Source organism: Saccopteryx bilineata, chromosome 4 (genome assembly GCF_036850765.1).
Source record: "Saccopteryx bilineata isolate mSacBil1 chromosome 4, mSacBil1_pri_phased_curated, whole genome shotgun sequence".
Lineage (NCBI taxonomy): Eukaryota > Metazoa > Chordata > Mammalia > Chiroptera > Emballonuridae > Saccopteryx > Saccopteryx bilineata.
In genome coordinates, this window is record NC_089493.1 from 191,128,789 (window position 1) to 191,155,181 (window position 26,393).

General features: G+C 49.6%; 1 protein-coding gene across 2 annotated transcripts in view; it reads left to right on the top strand.

Annotated features, from left to right (window-relative positions):
• The window catches only part of KCNIP1 (potassium voltage-gated channel interacting protein 1), a 288,179-nt gene that overhangs the window by 62,923 nt on the left and 198,863 nt on the right, over positions 1 to 26,393 (top strand). The window lies entirely within an intron of this gene.

Here is a 26,393-nt window from a genome sequence, read left to right on the forward strand (position 1 = left end):
GGGAGGACATTAGGCCAGGCCTGAGCAATGAGGATGTTTCATTTAGGGGTTCCTGTCTCATCCCGTGCTTGGCACGAGCTGACGTCCGTCCACGGCTGTAAAATTGTCACCCTTCCCCTTCGCCTCCAAGGGAAGCCAAACTCCCTTATGGCGCTGTTTTTTTTATCACGTTTGTCCTCTGTCATTCCTTCTTCCTTTTTGCTTTGTTCCCGGCAAATTAGTGAACTGTTCCTCTGTCCGTTATTTATCTGAGTAATTTCTGGATGGAATTGCAAACATAATTGAATTTTCTCAAAAAAAAAACACAAAAAAAACCATGAATTCAAATGAGGCGACAGTAGAGGAAACAGCGTGATTAAGGAATTGTCATTCGCCGGTTGTACATCATTACCACCCAGAATTCATCGCCGGATCGCTCGCAGATGGAGTCGCTGAACTATGATTATATTTCAGGAAATGAAAGGGGACAAATCTAAAAAGGCAATAAAGCAAATTAGGAGCCTTCTTGAGGGACAGGGTTATTACCGATTAAGTACATTTGGCGTCCAAATCGCGCGGGCGCTCTGGCAGTTTAAATTACATATCCGTGCCATCACATCTCCGCTGGCCTCAAAATTCTTTGTTAGAATGGTCTTCTAATCACGTTCTCCTTCAGCTTCCAAATTGACAGTTTGAAGGAAACACTAGAACTGATCTTTTCCGAAGGAGCCGTTTGCTCTCAAGAAGCGTCTGCCCTCAACAGCTATTAAAAGGATATCACCAGCCACTTAGTTTCTTGATTTAACTTTAAAGGAAAGTTACGGCATTCGGAGACGTGGCCCCAATTTCAATGTAACGGTCTGTGTTGCGTCTTTCAATAGGCTGGGTTGGGGCGGGGGGATTGGGGTAGGGCGGGGTCCGCGGCCGCGGTGCCACCCGGTCACCCAGCAGGTACACTTCCAGGGACCATGTAGGAAGGGAACCACATGCCTGGCTCCAGTTTGCTCTTTCCAGGATCCAGACGTGACTCTGGGCCCCAGCTCTGGGAGGGTGCTTGAACGGAAGCGGGAAGCTTGTCCCTTGCAGAGGGGGCTCAGACTCCTCCCAGCGGTGTGTGGGCCCTTGGGCCTTTGCGTCCTCATTTCTACAAGCAGATAGTACCTGCCCCATGGGGTTGTCGCCATGGTGACATGAGATGAGCGTCTAGGGTGTGCCTAGCATGTGCCATGTATAGATGATGCCCCTCCTCTTGTGCAACCACTGTCTAGTCCTGTCTGGGTCTCATTCCGGGAGCCATTTCCCCGAGAGAATCGTGTCTAGTGATCTATATGCAACTTGAGCGATCTGTATGCAATTCCTGGAGCCTAACACTAGGATATTAACAAAGGCAAACAGCTTAGCTGAGAGATCAGGGAACGAGACAGTCAAAGAGGGGGAGTAGCACCCCCTAAAACCACTATTAGCCTAGGTGACCACGTGCACATTTACCTGGGGCTTAGCCCTCTCAGAGGTGGCATCAGAGACCTCACCCTGTGGGGAAACAGACTTCAATTAAATAGTCGAGCCAAGTCACTAAGCAAGTAACCAAGCAGCCTCAGGACACAGGGGTGGGGCATCACAGAAATGGTTAGATGTGCAAAGAAACAGACACGTGTGACCCATACACAGGAAAATGAAGCAGGGAACAGACATTGCTTTCCAGAGGACCCAGATATCACCCTTAACAAAGACTTCAAATTTGCCATTGTAAATATGTTCAAAGAACAAAAAGAAACCATGATTAAAGGAGTAAACACTGTCTCATCAAATAGAGAGTATCAATAAAGAGATAGAAATTGTTTTTCTTAAAAGAACATACTAAATTCTGGAGTTGAAAAGCAGAATAAATGAAATGAAAATTATACTAGAGAGGCTTAATAATAAATCTGATCTGAGCAAAGAAAGAATCAGTGAACTCAGAGATCGATTGATAGAGACTGTGCAATCTGAAGAACAGGGAGAAAAAGAATTAAGAAAATGATCAGAGCTTTAGAGCAATGTGGGACATCATTAAGCACACAGAATATGCACATAATGGGAGTATCAGAGGGAGAGGAGAGAGAAATAAGAGCATAAAACTTTTCTCAAAAAATTGAAGGGGGAAGCACTCCTCAGTCACATGGTCATACCTAACTGCAAGGGAGGCTGGGAAATGTAGTCCAGCTTTACATCCTGGAAGAAGAGTTTTGTGGTCAGCTAGTTCAGCTCATAGTAGGTGTACCTCTTTTTTTTTTTTTTTTTATAAATTTTTATTAATGTTAATGGGGTGACATCAATAAATCAGGGTATATATATTCAAAGAAAACATGTCCAGATTATCTTGTCATTCAATTATGTTGCATACCCATCACCCAAAGTCAGATTGTCCTCCGTCACCTTTTATCTAGTTTTCTTATGCACCTCTTTTAAACCTGGGAAGATTTAGAATTAAGTATAGAAATGTAGAAGAGATTCAAATCCTTTGCATTAAAATATCGTAGTAGTGCTTTGAAATAAATTGTGTTTGTGTTCTTGTTTAAGAAAATGTGGCCTTTTAGAGTCATAGATTAACTTTGCCATTTTAATGTGAAGTGTTTAATTTAGCAATTGATTTAGAATTCAGACTTAACTTGAAATCTTCCTAAATTTAAACAAGTATTGAAACCTATAAAAGAATATAAGCTTTGTCATATTTGTAAGTGTAATGAATTAGATTTATAGTAGTTACTTAAATATTTGAGAAGGTTTGTTAGACAACTGAAGTATTTAAAAAGAGATTCAACTATATTAATATTTGTTTACAAAAAAATGCTGTTTACAGCATTTACATTATAAATGCTGTTTACAGTGTTTAGAGCAATTTAATTAAACACATTCGTAAATGAGAAGAAGCATTTCTCGAAGGTACCCTTAAAAGTGATTGTTAAAATTTGCTAGGCTTATAAATAAGTAATAAGATTTGTAAACAGAACTTTAAAGTTTATGAAAGAATTTGGTCCTGTATGAATTTTTAACTTTAACAAATTGAGTATTAATTTTAAAAGCCAAAGAAACCTTGGAGTAAACTTTTAGTGCCCCAAGAACTTCCCCTGAGGACATCAAATTAATAGTTTTTTATTATTAAAAAATATGGTTGTGATAAAAAAAAAAATTCACCACTAAAGAAGGGAAAAGGTGAAGTCCTCAGGCCCATTCCACTCGGTGGCTGTCATTACTAGTTTCTTGTGTCCTTTCTTTGCATATACGTACAACCCACACCTACACCCCACTGTCTTTACCCAGAGAGGTTTATTTTGTCTAATAATCTGTGCTGCTTTTTTGCTTAACAAAACAATATATCTTAGAAACATGTTTGTGCCTCTCAAAAAAATGAAGATAAGAATTGCTCCCTTCACCCTTCACCCCTTTATTGGGACATGGCTTCCCCTCTCTCCTCCAGGTCACGGCCACTTCCTCTCCCTGTCACTCCACAGACCCCTCTGTGTACAAAACAGCACTCACCCGGGGCACCGATGGCTTCCTCGCCACCAAACTTCCCAGAGAGGACTCTGTTCTCCTGAGTCACAAACTGCAGCCTTTAAGGTTTTGTGCTCCCCTTCTTGTCCCTTACTGGGCTCGCCACAGTCTCCTTCTCCTGCCCTGTCTTCTATTCTCACATCCTCTCCCTCCCCACACACGACATTTGGATATTTGTGAGCACCTCGACTCTGAGTCCTCAGGTGTCCTGTCGTCCTAAGCCTTTTCCTGAGCGATCGCCTCCGTCTGCTGGCTTCCGCTCCCACCTACATGCAGATGACCCACCCGGCTGTGTGTGTCCAGCCCAGAAGCCCCTGGCAGCTCTCAGCAGATCTGGAAGGCCATGTCAGCGGTGTCTGCGTCCATATAGCTCAAAGGCAGGGTCAGCTACATAATTTGTGGGTCCTAGTGCAAAATGGAAGTGCAGGTCCTTTTTTAAAAAAATGTATTCAGGGTTTCAAGATGGTGACAGGAGAGCACTGACCCGAGAGTGGGTCCCTGTGTGACTGCACAGGTTGTGTACCCATGCAGCTGGACTTGCTCAAACTCAAGTCTAAGAAAGCATACACCTCCCACCACATCTGTCCCTTCCTCTCTTTCCTGGCTCAGTGGATGGCACCCCCATCCAGTTATGCCAATCCGGAAACCGGGAGTCATCCTTGGAACTGCCTGTCCCCCCCACCCAGGGCACCACCCAGCCCCTGGATGATTTCTGCTCCTGCTGCTGGCTGACGCGCCCAGCCTACCCAAGTGGCCCCATCTCTTATCTGGCCTGGAGCTGGAGCCTCCTCTCTGGCCCCCAGCCCGCCTTTCTCTCCACATCATTCCACGATCTTCACTATGGCTACAGAGTTTTTCTCTCCAAAATATGCACCTAATCTATGAGATTCCGTGCCCTGCTCCCTCCCACACCCCACAGTCCTTTGCCTAAAAACCTTTAGTGGTTTCCCATCGAGAGTCTCTTTCCGACACAATCATTTTTTTTTTGACTTTTTTGCATGCTATTTTCTACATATAGTTTTATAGGTTTGGGTTTTGGGTTTTTTAATGTTTTTGGACTCAACTTACAGGGTCTTTCCTTTTGTGGCTTTTGAGATTGGTATTTTTTTTTAGAATGATCTTATAAAAGTATTATTCATGTTTTCTTTCTATATTTCGTAGTCTCATTTCTTTTCCTTCTTTTCCAAGTGAGAGAAGGTAAGATAGATAGACAGACTCCCCCATGCGCCCCAACTGTGATCCTCCCAACACCCCCCCCACCATCTGGGCCCAATGTTCTGCCCATCTGGGGCCATGCTTGCAACCAAGCTATCCCTCAGTGCCCGGGGCTGATGGAGCCATGACTGCGGGAGGGGAAGAAAGAGAGAAAGGCAGAGAGAAGGGGGAGGGGGAAGGGTGGAGAAGCAGATGGGCACTTCTCCTGTGTGCCCGGATTGGGAATCGAACCCAGGACATCCACACACCGGGCTGCCACTCTACCACTGAGGCAACTGGCCAAAGCCATTTTTAAAAAAAATCTGGACATGTTTGGTCAGTGTTTGGGGGTGAAGCATGAAACTCAAGCTTTGTTTTATTGAAAATGCCTCGTCAGCCCTCCTGACAGTCCCCTGGCCGGACCATCTCTTCCTTCTCCAAATTGCAAAGCCTCCTTATCTGGCCCTGAATTCCCACTTGTGCTGCGGTTCATTTCTGGCCTTTCCATTCTGTTCCATTGGTCTCTCTTTCCCTGGGTACAAGTCTTCTGATGGCCTGACTTGATTCCAGGATAAAAGCTAGGCTCTTCCAGGGAATGAATGCCCTTAAATCAATCCGCCATGAATAACAATTGCTTCCACGGAGCCTTTTTTCCTTTCTTTTCGTAATAAGAGATGGGGATAACAGAGGTTCAGGGCTGTATTTTCTGATGAGGTCCAGAATGCCATTACTCTGGGCCATTGATTGAGGGCAGAGGTAACGGCCAGGCAGATGGCGGAATTGATATAGCCTTGTGTGGAAACTGAGATGTGTCCCCCGCCTCCAGACCCAGCTGCCGGTCTTTGAATTCTTAGCCTTTTTTCACACGCTGACGAAGGTGGTGTGGAGGTGTTCCCTGGCTTTCTGTACGAGACCAGTAAGCCCAGGTAACAGAATTGCCCCAAGGAACCCCATCCCCCTCCAGTCCCAGTGTCTTTTCCAGAAGTAACCGCAGCTTGGTGAGTGTCTCGGTCAATGTCTAAGGAGATAACTTACCTTCCTGCAATGCGTGGCTGCCCACCTCTCTTTAAAGACGAGAATCGAGAATCATTTATTCCCATTGCTCTTCCTACAGCTCAGGGAGGGAGGCTCAGAGTGGCGTGTGCACAGTGAATGGTGGTCTGGCTGGGATTTGAAGTGTGTTCTGATGAAGAAGTCTGCTCCCCATGCCGTGCTGAGGCCCGCGTACCCGGGGCAGCACAGGCTGGCCCCGGCTCCGGACCTGGGCACGCCTCCCCCGCCCCCACCCCCCACCCCGCCCCTCCGCCCTGGACCCCTCCCCTGTCCCCGCCTCCCCCTCCGATCTCTTTCCCCACAACCCACTCATTTATCACCTTCGATGAGCTCCGCCAGGCAGGCTGTGTCAGGAAATGATGTCTCGGTGTTTATTTTAATAAAACTTAATTATTAAGACAGCCTCAGAAGTCATAATACATTTACCAGCTCATTTTTCACTGCTCTGTTGGTGGCCTCCTGGCAGCCAGGTGGGAGGAGCAGAGGCTGCAATGTCAGAGCCCTACCGGGGCTCCTCCGTGCTGGTGGGTGGGGGAGGTGAGGCCCTAGCCCTTCCTCCGCCAGCCACAGCCTTGCCTCCTCACGGGTGGGGCCGCTAGAGCATCAGGCATGGAGGCAGAAGGCTGGGACTAAGTCCTGCCTCTGCCACCACCTGTGGGACAGATGTCCAGGAAGTGTACAGCCTCTCCGGGCCTCCGTTTTCTCATCTGCAAAATGGAATAGTTTGGGTCCAAACCTGGTAGCGTCACTGTGAGAGTCAGAAGCAGGATCTCAGAATGAGAGGCCTCCCCAGCGGGCTGATGGGGGCAACACTGCAGGCACGGAAGCTGGCCGTGGTGGCAGCTGCCCCCCACCCCCACCCCCACCCCGGCTGGTGTGTCAGCTCGCCTGGGTAAGGGATGGGTAAAATTACAGGTCCCTGTAGCCACAGTGACAGCTGACATTTATTAAGTGCTGTGTATAACCAGGCCCTGTGCCAAAGTCTTTATGTGCAGAAGCTCGGTAAATTTTCACAACCCTAATTGTCTCTAGTATTATGAGGTTGGTAACTCATATTATCTCTATTTTATAGATGAGAAAACTGAGGAGGCTAAAGCAATGTGTCCAAAGTCACAGAGCTTGTTAATGGTGGAGCCGGGTTTGAACTCTACCCAGCCCCAGCATCAGCCTTCTTACTGATGAGGTCCGTACCCTGGGGGAAGCCAGGGAGGGGCAGGAACCTTGGTGATCAGGGCGAGCTCACGCTGAGGTCCAGGGGAAAGCAGAGGTGCAGCTGGGCCCAGGTGCCCTGGCAGCTCAGTGTGGGGTGTGGGCACGCCCATGCTCTTACAGGCGACAGGCATTTCCCTCCTGCGCTTCATTCACAAATCCCACAATGGCAGCAGGGTCCAGGCATCTTTGCCGATTGCCTGCCCCAATCCCCTTGTTATGGGCTGAGCAAGGAGACAGAGCGATGCTGGTACAGCTGGCGCAGGGCTAGGATAAGGCATATTAATTTAGAAAATACCCTGGCCTGTGGTGGCGCGGTGGATAACGTGTTGACCTGGAATGCTGAGGTCATTGGTTCGAAACCCTGGGTTTGCCTGGTCAAGGCACATATGGGAGTTAGTTGATGCTTCCTGCTCCTCCTCTCTCTCTCTCTCTCTCTCTCTCTCTCTTTCTCTCTCTCCTCTAAAATGAATAAATAAAATCTTTAAAAAAATTTTTTTAAATAATTACAACACATAGGTCTAAAAAGAGAGAAAACTGCTTCTGTTTATTGAGCAACTATTAAGTGCCTGACTCTGTCCTCTGGTATGCTTTACATACATCCTTTCTGATTCTCACAGACTCCTCTGGGGTCAGTGGTCTTAGGTCCACTTTGCTGACGAAGAAACCAAGGCTCAAAGGGTGTAAGTGACTTACCCAAGGTCACACAGTCTGGTACCAGCAGTGCTGGCCTTCGAACCAGGTCTGGTTGACCGCCAAGCCTTCCCCCCAGGGCGCTGCTCCCCTCTGTACCACACCCCTGTCCGCAGCACCGTTGTTCCAGCCTCACACTGACCACCTACTGTGTGCTGGGCACCAGCCTCAGTGCTCTTCCACTCCGCATCACAAGCTGGCCGCTCACCTCGCCCTGGGAAGAGGAGAGTCTCTGGGCAGGGGTGGGGGTGGAGGTGGGGATGGGGGTGGTGAGCTCCCTGGCCACCACCGCAGACCAGAGAGGAGGTCTCCCACGCCGCTGCCCCAGGAACACGCAGGCAGCTTTTCTTAGGTTTTCTAAGTTAAGAGTTCTCACCGCTGGTAAGACAAGAAAACGGAGGAGATAAAAATAACAAAACAAAAGGAGAAAGTCACAAAGTTAGAAGAAGTCTCAAAATATCTTCCTCTTCTGGATACTTCTCCTAATACAACTGGGCCAAGGGCACCTTGGGTGGCGGGGAGTTCTTATCAGCATTTTCAAGGGCCCTAAAAGAACGCCAGGGCAGACAGGTTATCCACCTGCTTCCGTCCATCGTACCCTTCCCCTGCCCCTTCCTTCCTTGCTGACAGACCCAGTTTTGTTCAGGAATCCACCTCCGGAAGCTGCCCTGCACCCCCGCTCTGAGCAGAATCCTGGTTGATCCAATTAGAAGTGGCATGTGTTTTCTGGGGTCAAGGAAGTGATTTCATGATTATTGGGATGGTTTTGGCTGAAACTTGTTTCTAATTTGCAGTTCACAGCAAATTCGTAGATGCTCGTGTCTCTGATTAATTATAGTAACAGATGATGAAGCGGAGATCTGCCCTCCCAAGTCCCAGAGGCGCCAACCGATCCTTTTTCTCTGTGTCTTGATTGTCTTAGAGTCATACGTGAGATCGCAAACTTCACTGCTGTTCCAACCTGGATTTTTTCTCCCAATTCATGGCTTCTTTTTTTTAAAAGATTTTTATTCATTTTAGAGAAGAGAAGGGGGGTTGGAGCAGGAAGCATCAACTCCCCTATGTGCCTTGACCAGGCAAACCCAGGGTTTCAAACCAGCAACCTCAGCGTTCCAGGTCGACGCTTTATCGACTGCGCCACCACAGGTCAGGCCCAATTCGTAGCTAATTAGTTAAACATTTATTATCGATAAACCGAATGAATAGTAAAGATAGGTTTTAAAAAAAAAAACAGGACCTGTTGTCATTTGTCTTGAACTATTCAGGCTTTTCAATAACGGCTTGTTTCTAAGTGATAGCTTTGGGATGGTGATGTGACTCACTGAAGTCGTTAGCGGTCTGGGATTTTGATTTAAAGCAAATTCTGGTAAATCAAATAACCTGTTTTCGCTGACTTCTGCTTTGGAGATCTGTTCCCAGGGAAGAGCATTGTTCTCCCCACAAGCTTGCACAACACTCCGTGCTGCGTAGCCAAGAGTCTCAGGTTCCTCTCAGACTCAGGAAAAATGAAAATGTTCTCAAGGTGTCCTGGCAGGAAGGCGCATCATAAATTATGAAGCCTGCTGACAGTTTTGAAATGCAAAATATTTCACATCCCTTGGGCCCAGAGACGAAGATATTTCCTGTGCATTACCGGGAACTGTACATTTCATGCTAGATTTTATTCGGGTAAGAAAGTTAAATTTTGTTTATTTATTTTACAAGTCTAAACTATCACCACCTTCAAAAGATGTTTATTATTTCCTGAGCTGCATCTTAACTATTTACTTAGTAGCCTGGTTTAGAGTCTTCAGCGGTTACTGGTCGCTGTTTCCGCCCTGAATAAACACTGCGTGCTGCTGTGTGCAGAGACAGAGGTGAGTCGACACAGCCCTGTCCTCGGAGTTTACGTCGTCAGAGATGTGCAAACGAATATTGGCATAGCACAGGACAAAGACTCCAATAGGCACGCGAGGGGGATAGGTACAAATCAACCAACGGGGGATGGGGAGCAATCAGGGAGGGCTTCAGGGAAGAAGGGGCATGGAGGTGGATCTTTGGATCTTCGTGCCTCCTAGAGGCTTGGAGCAGCAGGTTGAATCCAGGATACCGACATCTTTCCATGCAGAGGGCACATCGTGAGAGCTGCTCAAGATGTAGCCGGAAAGGCAGCAAGGGGGGGCCTTGCTGAAATGATGGGGGGCCTGGCAGGCCAGCTGACAACGGGGACTCTATCCAGATCGGTTTTATAGTAGTCCTATTTGATATCTTTTGTACGTTCCTTGCTTAGTTATTACATTGTCATAAAGTTTGATGGTGTGATGGCCAGAAAGATATCACAGACACATAGATAGGCCAAGGATAGGAGATCCTCTAATTTCACTCCAGTGGACCGGGAGACACAACAGCCCTTGCGGTGGGCGGGAAGCTTCCCTGGCCTTCAAGTCTCGGAGGACACCTGCTATGAACGACAGTCCCGCTGGGGGGGGGAGGGTCCCTCAGGGCTGCGGAATGCTCCCTCTGCTGTTCTGATGACCACGAGACCCCCGTCTCAGCCCTTGCAAATCCAAGGTCAGTTTCCCCTTCCCCGTCTCTCAGGGAAACCATCATCTCCCTACACGCCCACCTTTCCAATGTCAGAACGATCGCCCGCAGGCCTAAGTCGCTATGTGAAAAATTTGGCATCTTGCGTTCTTTGTAAATAGGACACACTTGTAAGCTCCAAAGGGAGAAAGAATAGGCTCTTGCAAAGTGTAATGCTTTCAAGATTACCACTCAGCGGGATTTTCAAGGTGCTTCGAGTGAATAAAAATGACACCGACAGCCGAACACTTTCTACAAAGGAAGCGGCAACGTGGATCTGAGGTTCGAATCCAGAGGCAGTGGATGAGAAGGAGAGGAAAACAAGGGGTCGGCAGTATTTCCAGGGCATTTTGCCCCAAATGATGCCATCCCGCTTCCTTGGGACTTTGAAAAAAAGTAGGATTGCAGGTAACCTGTCAAAGAGGCATCAGACCAGAGGAATCCCACAATGTGTGTCATTGGCACGCAGGCCACAGTCCTTCAGAGGGGGTCCCCTCTCTCTAGTTGCTAAGAGAACGGGGACGGGGTGGGGGGGCTTGTCACCTGGGGGCATTTTGAAGATGTCACCAGCTGGAGGCACTGAGCAGGAAATGAATAGCCTGTTGTTCCCTACTAGATGATACAATTCTGCTTTTCTGTGTTTAAAAAAAAATAAAATAAAATAATTCCAGAGTGCAAAGAAAGAATTGAATTTTAAGTTTGAGGGTGCTGCTGGCAGGAAACTAGGGGCAGGTAGGTGAGAGGTTAGGACCCCTGACTCAGAGCCCCTCCTCCTCCCTTGAGCATAGACCCTGAAAAGGCTCCGTCTGATGAATTCCTATCAGACATGAGGTTTTCTCCATTCCTAAGAATCTTCATATTATTATTATTTTTTAATTTTTTATTTATTCATTTTAGAGAGGAGAGGGAGAGACAGAGAGAGAGAGAGAGAGAGAGAGAGAGAGAGAGAGAGAAGGGGGGAAGGAGCTGGAAGCATCAACTCCCATATGTGCCTTGACCAGGCAAGCCCAGGGTTTTGAACCGGCGACCTCAGCATTTCCAGGTTGATGCTTTATCCACTGCGCCACCACAGGTCAGGCAAGAATTTTCATATTAAAATGCAAGCGTAGTGTGGCATACTCCCAGGCACAAATAATTCTGTTCTTAGTATAGTGCCATAGAGGGAAATGCCTTGTTTTGTGACCCACTCAGGGGCTCTGAAATTTGGGCTGTGATGCGTTGTAGGTCATGCCTGTGGGAACCTTGTCACCAGAAGAACGCACATGTTTATCTGTGCTTTTTTAAATATTCAACTTCCCAACCTTCTGGATTCATTAAACAATATTCCTCTTGACATTCAAACACTGTTTGCATAGTTGATGAAGCCAAACTTATTAAAAGTTGAACCAACTGGAATTTCTTCAACTTATAAACATTGGTCACCATATTATTTAACCATACTCTATGCAACTTTTAATTAAAGCTGTACGTTTAATGTGTCACACTCTCCTAAATTCTTCAAACGCCTAAAAAATCAGCCAAAATATGTGTGCAAAACATCACAATGATCGAAAATTACATACTTACACTTACCCTTAAATAGTGACAAAAGTATAAAGATCTTGGAAAGATATCATAGTTTTCATTATTTTCTTACTTATTCTCATACTTTCCTAGAATTAATTTCTTAGAATAAATATGATAGTTTCCTAGTATTAGGGTTTTAAAAAACATTGTAATTTCTCTTAGGATTTCTCTCCCAGACCCAAAAGAAAAATAATATTATCTCAGGCCATCAGGTTTGGGGTTGCTGGTTCTTAATTGGGACCCCAATAACGCATCTTCTAACATTATTGTACTTCAGATAAACGCGGCCCCACCAAGATGTGGAAGCCCATGCTTTTCACTTAGATCTTCTCTTCAGTGACCAGAGGGTTTTCCTAAAGTGATATGTTTCATCTCCTAGGAAACCAGGAATCAAAAATCAGCAGTTTGCAGTCTTCATGGGGACTTTTGGCCAATACGGTGTCTCCAGCCATATTACTAGTTATTGCACATGACTAATAATTTATATTTCCCCCCCCCAAGACTATTAGATGTATTTAAAATCCACTCTTTCCTCACAAGGACAGAGAAAAGTGCCTTTCTATGTTTAATAAGCAGACCTATATTTACTAGAAGAGATGTTACCTGCATGTAATACAATGCAGGTATTAAAAATAACATAAAATGAAATGAAATTCAATCATGTTTGCCCTTTCTGTCCAATTTCTATCAGCCGTTCTCCTTGGGGCTTCATTGGGAACTTATGGTGCTTCACAGATTCCATGTGTTTTAATTAATTATAATTATTACTCCCATTTGATATTCAAATTTGTCAGAGCTTGGTGAGTGGAAGCCTGCTTAATCTGACTTCTTGGTCCTGTTACAACCTCCCTGTGACACTCCTGTGAGCATCCTAGTTTTCTTTGCCACAGAAAGAACTCCCTTCCTGCCCAAGGCTCCTCTCCAAAGAGCCCCCTGTGTCTCTCAGGGGAGAAAAGTATGAGAGATAAAATGTGAGCATTAAGGGACACATGAGAGCTGGCAGTTGGATATAAATGCCCTTGCTGCTGCTGCTGCTGCTATGGTCACATAGTGACAGATGTGGGAAAATACTCACTTTATTTATTTATTTATTTATTTATTATTTTTTGTATTTTTCTGAAGTTGGAAACGGGGAGGCAGTCAGACAGACTCCCGCATGCACCCGACCGGGATCCACCTGGCACGCCCACCAGGGGGCGATGCTCTGCCCATCCGGGGCGTTGCTTGGTTGCAACCAGAGCCATTCTAGCGCCTGAGGCAGAGGCCACAGAGCCATCCTCAGCGCCCGGGCAAACTTTGCTCCAATGGAGCCTTGGCTGCGGGAGGGGAAGAGAGACACAGAGAAGAAGGAGAGGGGAGGGGTGGAGAAGCAGATGGGCGCTTCTCCTGTGTGCCTTGGCTGGGAATCGAACCCGGGACTCCTGCACGCTAGGCTGACGCTGTACCACTGAGCCAACCGGCCAGGGCAGAAAATACTCATTTTAAGTTGAGAGGTTCAGGCCCTGGCCGGTTGGCCCAGCGTGTGGAAGTCCCAGGTTCAATTCCCAGTCAGGGCACACAGGAAAAGTGACCATCTGCTTCTCCATACCTTCCCCTTCTCATTCTCTCTCTCTTCTCCTCCCACAGCCATGGCTCACTTAATTGGAGCACATTGGCCTTGGGTGCAGAATCAGATGGCTCTGTGGAGCCTCCACCTCAAGTGCTAAAAATAGCTTGGTTGTGAGCATGGGGCCCCAGGTGGGCAGAGCATCGGCCCCAGATGGGGGCTGCCAGGTGGGTCCCAGAGTGCATGCAGGAGTCTCTCTCTGTCACCCCTCCTCTCACTTAAAAAAAAAAAAAAGTTGAGGAGTTCACATTACTTCACATTCAATTTAACTTTAGCATTGCTCAAATATCTTGTTCTGATATAAAAAATTTAAAGATATTTTTTCTATGACATATTTAAGCAGTTTAGCCTCTCAGCTAAGCTTTCATCTGCCTCATTTTTATTTTGTTTTATATTTATAAAATATATATTCGCACATACATACTAGTTAATGTTTCTCACTAGTCTGTAATCATTTGCTTTCAGACTATAAAAATCAGGTCAAGTCCACCTTAGGGAAGGGTTTCCATTTAACCCTATCTACAGGGGCTTGTTTATTTGGTAATTATTACCACAACAGAAAGAAATGTTGAGAATAACCCCACCAACCTGTAATGATAGCTATATTCATAGTATATATTATAGCAGAAAGAGGGGCTTAATCCATGGTAGGCTATTCTCCAAATGGTCCACACGGTCACCTGAAGTGTGATCGCCAATTCCTGTTCCTGAGCCCTTATTTCCAAGTCTTACTCACTGTTTATGTATTCAGTAAAGTGCCTTCTTGAATCCCAGTCCTTTATCAAGTGCTACAGCATTTGCTTCCCCCCAACGTGGTTAACAGAACATTGGCCGTGGTATGGACACTTTGCAATCTATATCTTCGGCCAAGCATGATGTATTGGCAAGCCCTCTGACAGTGGTGGATTGGGCCAATTGAGACTACAGGAGATAGTAATGCTTTTAAAAGATTTGTTAGCAGGGAAAGACACTGTCTGGTTGGAATCTGCTCCGAGAAAAGATCTACCATCTAGATTGCATAAGTCACTTCCTGTGTAACGCCATTAATCTTCCCCGAATATTGTCCTGCCTCCCATAGTTCTGGAAGTTTCAGGTCAAGTTCGTGTCCTTTCCCTGGAGTTAAAAAAAGGGTAGATTTTTAACCAGGGATTGGTCAATAGTTGTTAGTAGGAATAACAACAATAATGACAACAATGACCAGTCTTTGAATCCCTTCTGCGTGCCAGGCACAGGATGAGGCTCTTTGCAGCTGTTCTACCATAAAATACTCATAGCAGTCCCATGAAATTTGTATGATTATTAGCTTCCTGTTACCTTTGAAGAAGCAGAGGCTCTGGGAACTGAAGTGATTTCTCAAGGACTCACAGCTGATTGATGGCAGAACCTGGGACCAGGCAGATGTGATGTCGGGGTTTTGAGAAACCATGTCCCCTGCCAAAGCCACGGTTTCCACAAGATTATGATGTCATCTGTGTTTTCTGGGGCTCAGGCACTGATATTTCAAAGCTCCACAGAATCCTGACAGGATTATGGAAGATTTTACCTGACATGCTATAAGAGTCGAACAATGTTCAAGGCCAAGCCTGTGTGGGGGAGGGAGGAAAGAGAAGAGGGGAGGGAGGAAAGGGAGAGAAATGTATTAACTCCAACATCGTAAGAACTTTTAAAGCCCTCTTCTACAAATTCTCACCCTCCCTCCCCTGATACAGCCCCGGTGACTGATAATCACAGCCATATATTTGAGATACGTATTAGGAGCAGCATTTTGCTACTGCTGACCTGGTTCCTTTGTCCTGGGAGGTTTTATCTGGTTTTAGACCTATTATTTCCAATAGGTCATTACTAGATTCCATGTATCTCCTGACAAACGTAAGCCTGAGTTCTCAGTTTAAAATATCAGACAGGAAAAGTAACCTTTTCTCACTTTTGTCTAGTCTAGTTTTGTTCCCAAGGATGAATGGGGCTTGAAGGGGGGGGTCTTGCGTCTTAAGCCTGGACAGCTTTGGGCAGTGCGATGCCCACTTGCAGGCTGTTGAGATGGGTGTTTATTTCGAACAACACTTACCCAGGCCTGGAAATTGCAGGTGACTGTGGGCTCGGGGAGCTACCTGGGTTGTGGTGGGAACAACTGAGAGTGACCCAAGGCTGGGGACCACCTGACTGAAAGGATGAAAGCCAGAATTCCCTCCCAGGACAACTGTCACGCTCTCTTGTGACCATCTACTGCAGGGGTCCCCAAACTTTTTACACAGGGGGCCAGTTCACTGTCCCTCAGACTGTTGGAGGGCCGGACTATAAAAAAATCTATGAACAAATCCCTATGCACACTGCACATATCTTATTTTAAAGTAAAAAGACAAAACGGGAACAAATACAATATTTAAAATAAAGAACAAGTAAATTTAAATCAACAAACTGACCAGTATTTCAATGGGAACTATGGGCCTGCTTCTGGCTAATGAGATGGTCAATGTGCTCCTCTCACTGACGACCAATGAAAGAGATGCCCCTTCCAGAAGTGCGGTGGGGGCCGGATAAATGGCCTCGGGGCCGGGCCATAGTTTGGGGACCCTGATCTACCGGGATGCTGCTCAGATCTGCAGAAGGGAAGCTCCCGAGCCCCCTTCGACTTGGCTGCACCAGCCTCTGCGCTGTAACCGGCCTCCCCTGTCTGCCACAGTCCCCTTGCTTCTCTTTCTGTAAGACACCTAACTTGTTCTATGGCGTCACCATGCCAGGGGAGAGTGCGGATCCCCTCACAGCTCTCGCAGACGCCTGTCAGCGATGTCTTGTGTGAGGCTGCAGGGTTTCACCGTGAGGGTTAGGACGACTCTGGCATCAGTCTCGGGCTCTACCCCCTGTCTCTTCCTCTTTCTAGCTCTGTCTTAAGTCCGCTATGACATGTCTCTGAGCTTCACCTTCGTTATTCGCAAACAATTTTAGATAATACCGCCACAGGACAAAAAATCTCAGCTTCGCTAAGTTCCAAAACAGGCACTTGTGTTTGTTCTTTCTGTAAACGTTTCTGGAAAGGGTGCCGTGATGCTGAGGACACGACACTGGACCAAGCCTGTCACCGTCACCCTCCTGGCTCGCACGGAGCTGTTGGTCTACTGGGCTTGAGAGATGGTAATGATAATGAGACTGTCTCACCAGTAAACGTGAGTTGATGACTCTGGGAAATGCTGCAACCTAGAGGTGGGTGGGACTAAGACACCATGAAAGGGGTGTTGATTTGTCACCTGAAGGAAGAGCAGCCCCTTTCCACCTCATCACTTCGTGTCTATCTCCGGTCCATCGGGGATATGTAACCTAAAAGAGGCAACAGGGCCCTGGCTGGTTGGCTCAGTGGTAGAGCGTCGGCCTGGCGTGCAGGAGTCCCGGGTTCGATTCCCGGCCAGGGCACACAGGAGAAGCACCCATCTGTTTCTCCACCCCTCCCCCTATCCTTCCTCTCTGTCTCTCTCTTCCCCTCCTGCAGCCAAGGCTCCATTGGAGCAAAGTTGGCCTGGGCGCTGAGGATGGCTCTATGGCCTCTGCCTCAGGTGCTAGAATGGCTCTGGTTGCAACAGAGCAACGCCCCAGATGGGCAGAGTATCGCCCCCTAGTGGGCATGCCGGGTAGATCCCGGTTGGGCGCATGAGGGAGTCTGTCTGACTGCCTCCCTGTTTCTGGCTTTGGAAAAATAAAAAATAAAAAAAAATAAAAAAATAAATAAATAAAATAAAATAAAAGAGGCAACAGGAAGCACTTACTTCAAGCCATCCACAGACATATCAGCAGAATTCCGCATCGCCCCACCGTCCTGCTGGATATTTGATTGGCACCACCAGGATGGGATTGACAGACCCATTCGTTCAGATCTCTCCCTCCACAAACGCTGACCCCTCCAGGCCCGTCCCAGCTGTCCCTGTGGCCTTTCAAAGGGGAGCTCACGCCACGCATTCTGCCTTGGATCCCCAGGGGTTGTGGCAGCCAGATGAGTCACCTCACAAATACAGTGTGTTCCCTTCCCCAGGGGGCAGCGGTGGGTGGCTGCGTTTGTGGAACTCACTCTGCTTTAATAGATCATTTAGAGCAAGTTGTATATCACAGAGCGAAAACAAGCTAACCAAGCATGTGGCTCCTCCGTGGGCCTTGGCTGGCGATGCTCAGCCGGCATGCCTCTTGGCCACACGTGTTTGGAGGAGGGTGGCAAGAAACAGGAGGTCACGGGGTCTCACTCCTGCTGGGTCTCTCCTTCCAAGGCTAGAGAACTCTCTCTCTGTCCTTCTCTCTCCCTTTCTCCCCCCTTCTCCCGCATTCCTCCTCTCTCCCTCCCTCCCCCTTTCTCTCCCTTTCTCTCCCTTTCTCTCCCTTTCTCTCCGTTTCTCCCCCTTACTCTCCTTTCCCTCCCTCTCTCTCTCTCTTTCCTCCTCTCTCCCTCCCTCCCCCTTTCTCTCCCTTCCTCCCCCTTACTCTCCCTCTCTCCCCCTTACTCTCCCTCTCTCCCCCTTACTCTCCTTTCCCTCCCTCTCTCTCTCTCCCTCTCTCCCTCTCTCTCCTTCTCTCTCCCTCTCTCTCTCTCTTTCCCTCTCTCCCCTTCCCCCCACTGTCTTCCTCCCTCTCTCTCTCTCTCTCCCCCTCTCCCTTTCTCCCTCCCTCTCTCCCCTCCCTGCCTCTCTCCCTCTCTCTCTCCTTTCCCCTCTCTCTGCCCCTCCCTCTCTCTCACATGGCTGGAGGAGTTGACCAGTCTAAAATTTGCAGAGAAGGTCGGCTATCTGGAAACCCAGGGAAGAGTGGATGTTACAACTCAAGGTTTAACTTGAGGAGTTAAAAAGCAAATGAAATAACATATGGTTAAGAGTCAGAGGAAGAGGACTAACACAGATGCACACTCCTTCATCCACCCATCCACCCATATATCCATTCATCTGTTCACTATTTACACACCTATAGGAACAAAGCCCAGTGCCCTAACCCTAACCCCTACTTCTAGGGAAGCAAGCAGTCCCTGTGATATCAGAGGTCTCTGAATGTAGAGGAAGGCACTGTGGTAAATCCTGGAAGGCTTCCTGGGGAAGACTCAATGTGAGTGAAGTCAGGAGCTGGAATGGGATTCAGACAGAACAGATGCCAGGGAAGGGCGTCTCCTGAGCGTGTGTGTTGGGGGACATTGGTGTGAGCGTGTGCCAACCTGGCCAAGGGCCTGGAGGAGAATTCACACCAATAGTCCCTGTGTGAGCCTGGAGGCCAGGCGGCCCTGTGAGCTGCGCCCAGCCTCTCAGTGATGAGGTGTGGGGTGTAATTACTGAACCGGAGCCCAGGCTGAGCGGAGTGGGTAAAATGCTGACCCGGAGTCCAGCGGGGCGCAGAGCAGAAGGAAGATTTCATTAGTGTTGGAGAGGAAGGATGTCCCCGCTTCCCTGGAGGCCGAAGGGCAGGAGGTTGGCCGGGCAGGGAGGCTGACCCCACCGGCCCCTTAGTGGCGATTGAGCAGCCTGGGAGGATGGTGGCACTAACGGAAGGGGGAGGGAGAGTAAGGCTCACCCAGCAAGAGGGAGGGCAGCTGCCAGAGCGGGCAGGAGCTCCCCTTGAGAAGAGAGAAGCCACACTACAAGAAATGGAAACCGCGCCCTGTGCACAGGGGGCTGGTGGGGTCTCCTTGGGGTTTTTCGGCACTCCGCCCACGAGAAGCCCCTCTCCTGCTCTCTAACGGAGCCCTGTTCTTCCAGCCTGGTATCTTACACTGGAGCCTTTGTAAGTGACACTCCAGAGAGGAGGCCCCTTGTTTCTGTGCTGTCTCTGCCCCAGGCGGTGAGCGCTGCAGGTCTCAAACGTGGACCAGGCCAGTATGTGGTCACGGGAACAACAGCAGGGACGTCCCTGATACCTCGTAGCTTTCAGTTGCCACATTTCTGTATGCCCCCCCCCAGAGTCAGGCCGCAGTGTGAGGGCCACCATGACGAATCCCCCCCTTCCTCCTGCCTCCCCGCTGCTCCCTGGGTCTTCTCTCTCTCTCTTCAGGCTCCAACTGCGGCAGCAGCAGGGCTTGGAGCCCAGGAGCCCATGCTGACAGGTTCAGTGGGCCGCGCAGGGCCAAGGGCACTCGTCCCTGGCATTATCACCAATCATCACGCAGCACGGCTGCTGCTCCCCCCAGCAACCCAGCTTCCTCTGGGGTCTTCAGTCTGTTGAAGCCACTGAGGGAAAACAGACCCTGTTGCATTCCGTAGGCTGGTGGGCACGGTGGCAGCCCCTGCGCACTGCGGGCGGGCGGGCGGGCGTGGGTGGGAGCAGCCCTGGCAGTTAGAGGGCAGGGCTCGGTGCACCTCCCCTCTGCATCTCTTCACCGGCTCCAAGATGCTACACGGTACCTGTGAATGCCCAGTGAATTGCTGCCTCCCTGGAGAAGCCGTACTGGGAAAAAAAAAAATCAGTTCCAACAGCAGCAAGAGGGCTTTGGGCTAGACAGGGAATGAGGGCTCTGGAGTCAGCGCATCTGTGTTCAAGGCCAACTCCATAATTTTCTGTGTGATTTGGGGCAGGTCACTTAACCTCTCTGTGCTTTGGTTTGCATTTATATAAAATGGGGGAATCAGGAGTGTCCCTACCCTATAGGGTACTGAAATGATTAAGGGGGACCAGGCACATGACTGGCACATGGTAAGAACTCCAAGATGGCAGCTACCCTTGTTAATGTAAATATTATATAGTCTGAGTACAAGGAGGGGAGTGGATATGATTAACTCCAGGGCATTTACCCCAGGAAACTATAGACTCATATTTTGCATACACTAGAAAGACATGACATTCTAGCTATGGTTTCTATGCCGATGGCCCCAGCCATTTCTACCCTGCCACACCGTTATGACAACTGTCTGGGGCCACCCCCACCCCACCTCAGCCCTGCTCAGCCTCTGCCTCTCACCTCCACCCCATCCTGCCCCATCCTGCCCCATCCCACCCCATCCCTTTCTACCTGGCTCCACCCTTGACTTCTCCACCTAACTCTAACCTGACCTTTGCCCTCCTGAGCAGACCTAGGCAGCCCCCACCCACCCACCCACACACCTTGCTGAGTCTAAACTTTTGTTTCTCCCTCGGGCTTGGGGTGGGGCTGGTGAGCCTGGCCAGAATCAGGGGCAGAGCTTGAGGGGTCACTGCCAGGGTTCCTTGCCCTTTGCCCCTTAGACTATGAGTTCCCCAAGCCAGTGAGCATAACGTCTTCAACACCGAGACCCGCTCAGGGCATGAGAAACGATGCACTCGCTGAATGAATGAATGAATGAATGAATGAATGAATGAATGTTGATGATGACGGTAACGACCCTGGGAACTTACCAGGCATGACGCTAGAGCACTTGAGTGCTTCTTCTCATTTAATTCTCATACCTGCTCCAAGAAATAGCCCCCATTTTACAGATGTTGAAACTGAGGCTCAGAGAAGTTAACACCACACCGCTAAAAATGACTGGATCAAGTTCTTTACTACGCTCTTTCCATCTTAGGACAGAGTTTCTTCACCAGGTGTTCATGGCTGTGCTTCAGGGGGAGAAAGTTGTGAAGGCCGGAAGAGCTTATGCAGCGTATGAGTGTGTGTGTGTGTGTGCATGTGTGCATGGTTACTCTGGAGAGGTTGCACAGGTCTTACCAGGCACGTCCATGCTTGTTTGGACATATTTGAATCCATCCGTCTCTCCACCCTTCCTCCTCCGTCCATCCTCCCATCCACTCCCAGAGAGCCGTTTGGCCAATTTCACGAAGCACCTGCCTATGCCAGGCCCAGTGCTGTCCCCCATCCCCCGCGACTTCTCCGGTCTCATGACACATAACGTCGCTTCAGAATACGAACTCTGAGCTGCTCTGGAATGCCCCCCCCTCTCCCCAGGCCTGGGTGACTCGGAAGGGCTTTGCTGCCAGTTTCTGGGCTGCGTGGGTGGCTGCACTCTGTCTGAACTCGTCTGGGCCCCGGGTGGAGACTGCTCCAGCGCTGGAGCGTGAAGGGGGAACCCTTGGGCGGTGCGGCCGCCAGAACACAAACGACGATGGAGCCTGTGCCCTGGCCTCCCCTGCGTCCCCCGCAGCCTGCATTAGTCCTGCTCCCTCAAGGGGCATGATCCGTCTTGACAGATCAGCACACGCTAATGCATAAGGCTGTGGCCCAGAGCAGGCTCTTCCCAAGCCCCTGTGCTAGTCCAAGGCCTTTTCTCCTCCCTGGGTGGTAGAGAGGGGGTGCTTGCAAAGTAGACCAGAAGGAGAAACTGAGGGACGGGGGGGGGGGCAGTAAGCATTTTCTGAGCCGGGACTGTGTTCTAGCTAGGGAGACACTGTCCCCCACGCTGCATACTCACGAATGCCTTCTGCCTCACCCTGCAACCTCCATTGGTGATATTTTTCTGCTCGTGGAAATTGGGGGTTTCAAAGGTCAGATAACTTGCTCAAGGTCATGAGCCCCTTACCCTGCCCTGTGCATTTGAAGCCTGATTTTCCTGACTCAAAAACTGTATCCCCACCCCTGCCCTCTGAGGGTCTATACATAGTCGTGACATCACTTTGTAATTTGCAAAGGTTATCCCACTTGGCTTCTCTGCCTCCCTGAAGCTCCCCCACCCCTTCCTTCTGTCCCAGGCTGATGCTCCTTTGTAATGAAAAGAGGACTTTATTGTCTAGTCCTACAGTGCCAGTTCGCTGAAGGCAAGGACTCCTGTCCCTTCTGGTCCATGACTGGTTCACAGATTTAGCATAGTGCCTGGCAGGTAGATGGTGCTTCATAAATATTTGTTGAATGAAGGAATGAATACCTAGATGAGCCCCAGAGCAAATAATAATCAAGGATATGTTTGCAGAATGCTTTATAGAGAGAGACAGCAGTTTCCCTTAACTTTGTCCAACCCGGTCCTCACAGCAACCTTGGAAGTGGCCCTACCTGCAATTCACAGATGAAGCACAGCCCAGATGCACATTTAGTAAGAAGTGGGAGTTGACCGCAGGGCTAAACGATGCTGCGCTTTCCCCTGCCCCGAATGACCTCAGCGTGAACGTCTGTGGAGCACTGAGGACGTCCCGGGCCAGGCTGAGCCGCGCCGTGTGGAGGCACGGGAGGCGGGGGGTGTGTGTGCCTGCTTTGCTTTCTGAAAGCTCGGAGTCTATTTGAGGAGACCAGACTTATGCATGCGGAACATTTGGGAAATGGTACAAGACAGCAGCTCGTATAGTGCTGAATTGCACATAATCAGGTGCCAACCACATTCCCTTCCTTAACTAATCTGAGCCTTTTAATACCAGATGGGGACCCTGAGAATAGATTCCCTTCCCTTTAAAAACAGAGGAGGAGCAAAGATGGAGGCCAAGGGGAAGGCTGTGGTTCACTCCTTTTTACAGCACCCTCGCCCGGCACTGCACCTGGCCCACGGCAACAGTGACAGTGACAGTGGCAGTGCCCCCCTCCCCCTCCACTGACTACGCCACGCGCCGGGCGCCTGCTAAGGGCCTTACAAACATCAGCTAGCCACTCCTCACCATGGTGCGGTCCATAGAAGGCGAAGGTCGAGTTCAGAGAAAGTGCTTCTCGGGCCTGAAGTCATAGAGCTCATAAGAGGCCAAATCAGGATTTGAATCCAAATCGAGCCCCCGCGCCCCCCTCCCCAATCCAGGCTCCTCATCTGACACTGCCACCTCCCCGTGTGTGACGGGGAACAGAGCGGACTGCCCTGCGCACAAGGATGGGAAGAGACACGCCTGAGGGAACCAGGAGGCGGGCGGGAGGGGCGGAGGGGATGGCACGGCTGTGTGTTACATAACCTCAGACGGGCACACGCATGTTTCCACTGGGTCTCTGCACGTCTCTGTCTGGCTCAGCCCTCACTCCCCGGACAGCCTCCTAAGGAGTCCTATCGGGCGCTCACAGCACAGGGGAGTGAAGGCTCTGCCTCCAGAGGCTCTTGAGGGCACGAATGTGCTGGGGGTACATATTAGTCTGCCCGGGTGCTGGAACAGAGTGCCACAGTCTGTGACTTCAATGACAGATTTATTTTCTCATGGTTCTGGATACTGGAAATCTGGAAGTCTAAGATCAAGGAGCCAGCAGGGTTGGTGTCTGGTGAGAGCTCTGCTCCTGGGTTGCAGATGGCCGCCCTCTCTTTCTTCCTGTGTGCTTATGTGGCCTTTCCTTGGTCATGTGTGGGGCGTCAGGGGTGCTTCTCTGACATCTATTCTTATTAGACTGTCAGGACACTAACCCCATGGGAGCAGGGCACTACCTTTATGACCTCACTTAAGCTTAATTACATTTTTAAAGCCCCCCCCCCTTTTCAAATTTAGCACACTGGGGGTTAGGGCTTCAACATATGAATTAGGGATTGGGGAATGCAACCACTGAGTTTATAACGGAAAGGATGAGGGAGGGTCAGAGCCAGGGACAGTGCATGAGGTAGCTCACCTGCCAGATTAGAAGGAGCCGCAGCCACTGACGCCCAGGTCGGGTGGGGCTGGCGGGATTGCTTTAGCAAGTACGCCACATTGGGGACAGCAGAACAAATGGCCCCTGCAGACAGGTGACTGAGGGCAGACTCCCTGTCATCCCACATAGTTCTCTGCTGTCTGTCCCAAGTCCGCGGGAGACAGGGAGTGAGTCTGCTGTCTTTTCCCTCTTGCCCCTCACACATAATATTATTCCTCCTTAGATGCAGTCTTTGTGAGCATCTCCTAGGGCAGGGGTCTCCAAACTTTTTACACAGGGGGCCAGTTCACTGTCCCTCAGACCATTGGAGGGCTGCCAAATACAGTGGTCCTCTCACTGACCACCAATGAAAGAGGTGCCCCTTCCAGAAGTGCAGTGGGGGCTGGATAAATGGCCTCAGGGGGCCGCATTGCGGCCCGCGGGCCATAGTTTGGGGACGCCTGTCCTAGGGGCTATGTACTGCATTGTACATTACATGTGTCTGTTTATCTGTAGGTAGTACCCACCACTTAGGACAACATCAGGAAGAAATGAGCTATTGCACGTGTAAACATTTAGTACATGGTTGATATATGAGTGACTAGATATTTGTTGAATGAATTCATATTTACTTGGGAGAATGTGCTTCTTCCTTTGAAGGGCAAGGATGACCTGGTAATTGTTGGTTTTTTCTTACTAAATCATTCCTTCACTCATTCATTCCTCCAGCACTGATTGTCTGCACCCCTGCCAGAAACCAGGTGTTAAGCAGACAGTGTAGAGCTAAGTCAGCAGTGGTCTCTGCTCTCTAGGAACTCAAAGTCAAGAGGGAGAGACAGACAAGGGAAGGGGCAATGAGTGCTCTGATGGGGAAAGAGCCCCAAGTGTTGCAGGGACCCCAGGGCGGGTACTGACTTGGGACCAGAGAGGGATTCCTGCAGGAAATGACACCCGAAGTCCCTCTTCAAGGGAGAGCAATAACTCCCCAGATGGAAAAAGGTGCGAGGGATGTTCAAGGTGGAAGAAACTGCATGTGCAAAGGCCCTGAGGCACAACCATAAAGGGCACCTTTGGGAATAGTGATGGTCTCTATGGCTGGAACCCCAAGGAGAGCACCAGAGAACAGGGGGACTGGTGGGGAAAGCCAGGCTGCAAAAGGGCCTCGTCATTTATGCTTAAGCAGTTTGAATCTTGTCTTGGTGACTTTGCTTTATTCCCACTGCTCAGAGGAAGACAATTTTAAACATCTCTGGAGGCACTTGACTATTCCTGACCTGTAAAGTGGAACAGTCAGTCTGTACTCTGCTTCGTCTTCGGAGGGTGGTGGGGAGGATGAAATGAGAGGAGGGTGTCTTAGCCTCATAAACATTCAAGTGCTGGTCCTAGTCTTCAGGTGGTTTGGAGATTACAGAGGCCCGAGGGGGGAGCAGCTTGGTGCCCCGCCCAGCGGTCTGAGAAGACTGAGGGCTGCACCGCCCTCTCCTCACCAAAGGTCCCTTCCTTGGTCCTTGATGCCTGGCCATCCTGATGGGTCCTCTCAAGTGACATGTGGCTCCAGTCCCACACTGCCTTTCTTCCCCAGCAGGGAGGGCAGGCAGGGGGAGAGGGGCAGCCCCTACCTGTCATTATCCGGGGTTCCGGACCTCCTGAATTAGACAGAAAAGTCCTGGCAGTTAAGAGAGCTTAATCTTTGCATCTGTGGGACCCAGAAGAGCTCTCCCCAGCTTTGTGGCCCCCAAGTCCTCAGCTACCAAAGGAGGTAGTGACAGAGCCCTGGACTCCCAATTCCTAATCCCACGTTTAGGCCGGGTCACTTCAGATAGCGTCTCAGCCTCAGTAAGCCTCAGTTTCTCTCTGTGGTGATGAGTAGCTGTGATCTGCCTGACTCACCAGGATGGCAGGGTGGGGGGTCGTGTGCACTGCACAGCCGTGGGCCGTGTAAGCGGAAGGGATGGAGGCTGTGAATGAACTACACCTTCCCTATGGCGCAACATGGACCTTGTTTGGGTCTGAGAAAGCATGAGTGCCAAATAGGTAAAGAAAATGACTCAGGTCCCCAGCCAAGTCGCAGGACACCTGTGTCCCTGAACGGGCAGCTAGTGGGCTGCACTGAGGGGAAGCGGCGCCTGAGGGGCCCTGTAACCCTGGGGAGTTACTGTGCGCCTGTGTGAATGTGGGTGGCCGTGATGTCGTTTCGCCCTGACTCTGCATGCACCCTCGTGCCTGTGTGTCTGTGTCTAGTCTGAGGCCCTACAGGATGCACCTGTGGGTGTATTGTGGCTGTGAGTGTCTGTGTGTACAACAGCGATGTCTGTGTGGGCTTGCGGGACTCACGCCCATATTTGTGTGATGGTGTGTTTCTCTGTGCTTGTGAGGCCACATGTACCCCGTGATCTGCAAACGTGGTGTAGAGGGGGAACTCAGGCTGCTCCCAGCTGGGGGAGGGGCAGTCCTCCCCCACCCCCCCTCAGGCTAGCAGAGAGCAAGCCTCCTATTTTGGTACTGCAGGGAGCTGAGGAGAACCCCTGGGGACCCAAACTTTGCGCTTTTGCAGAAGTTGAAATAGGAGTTGTGGTC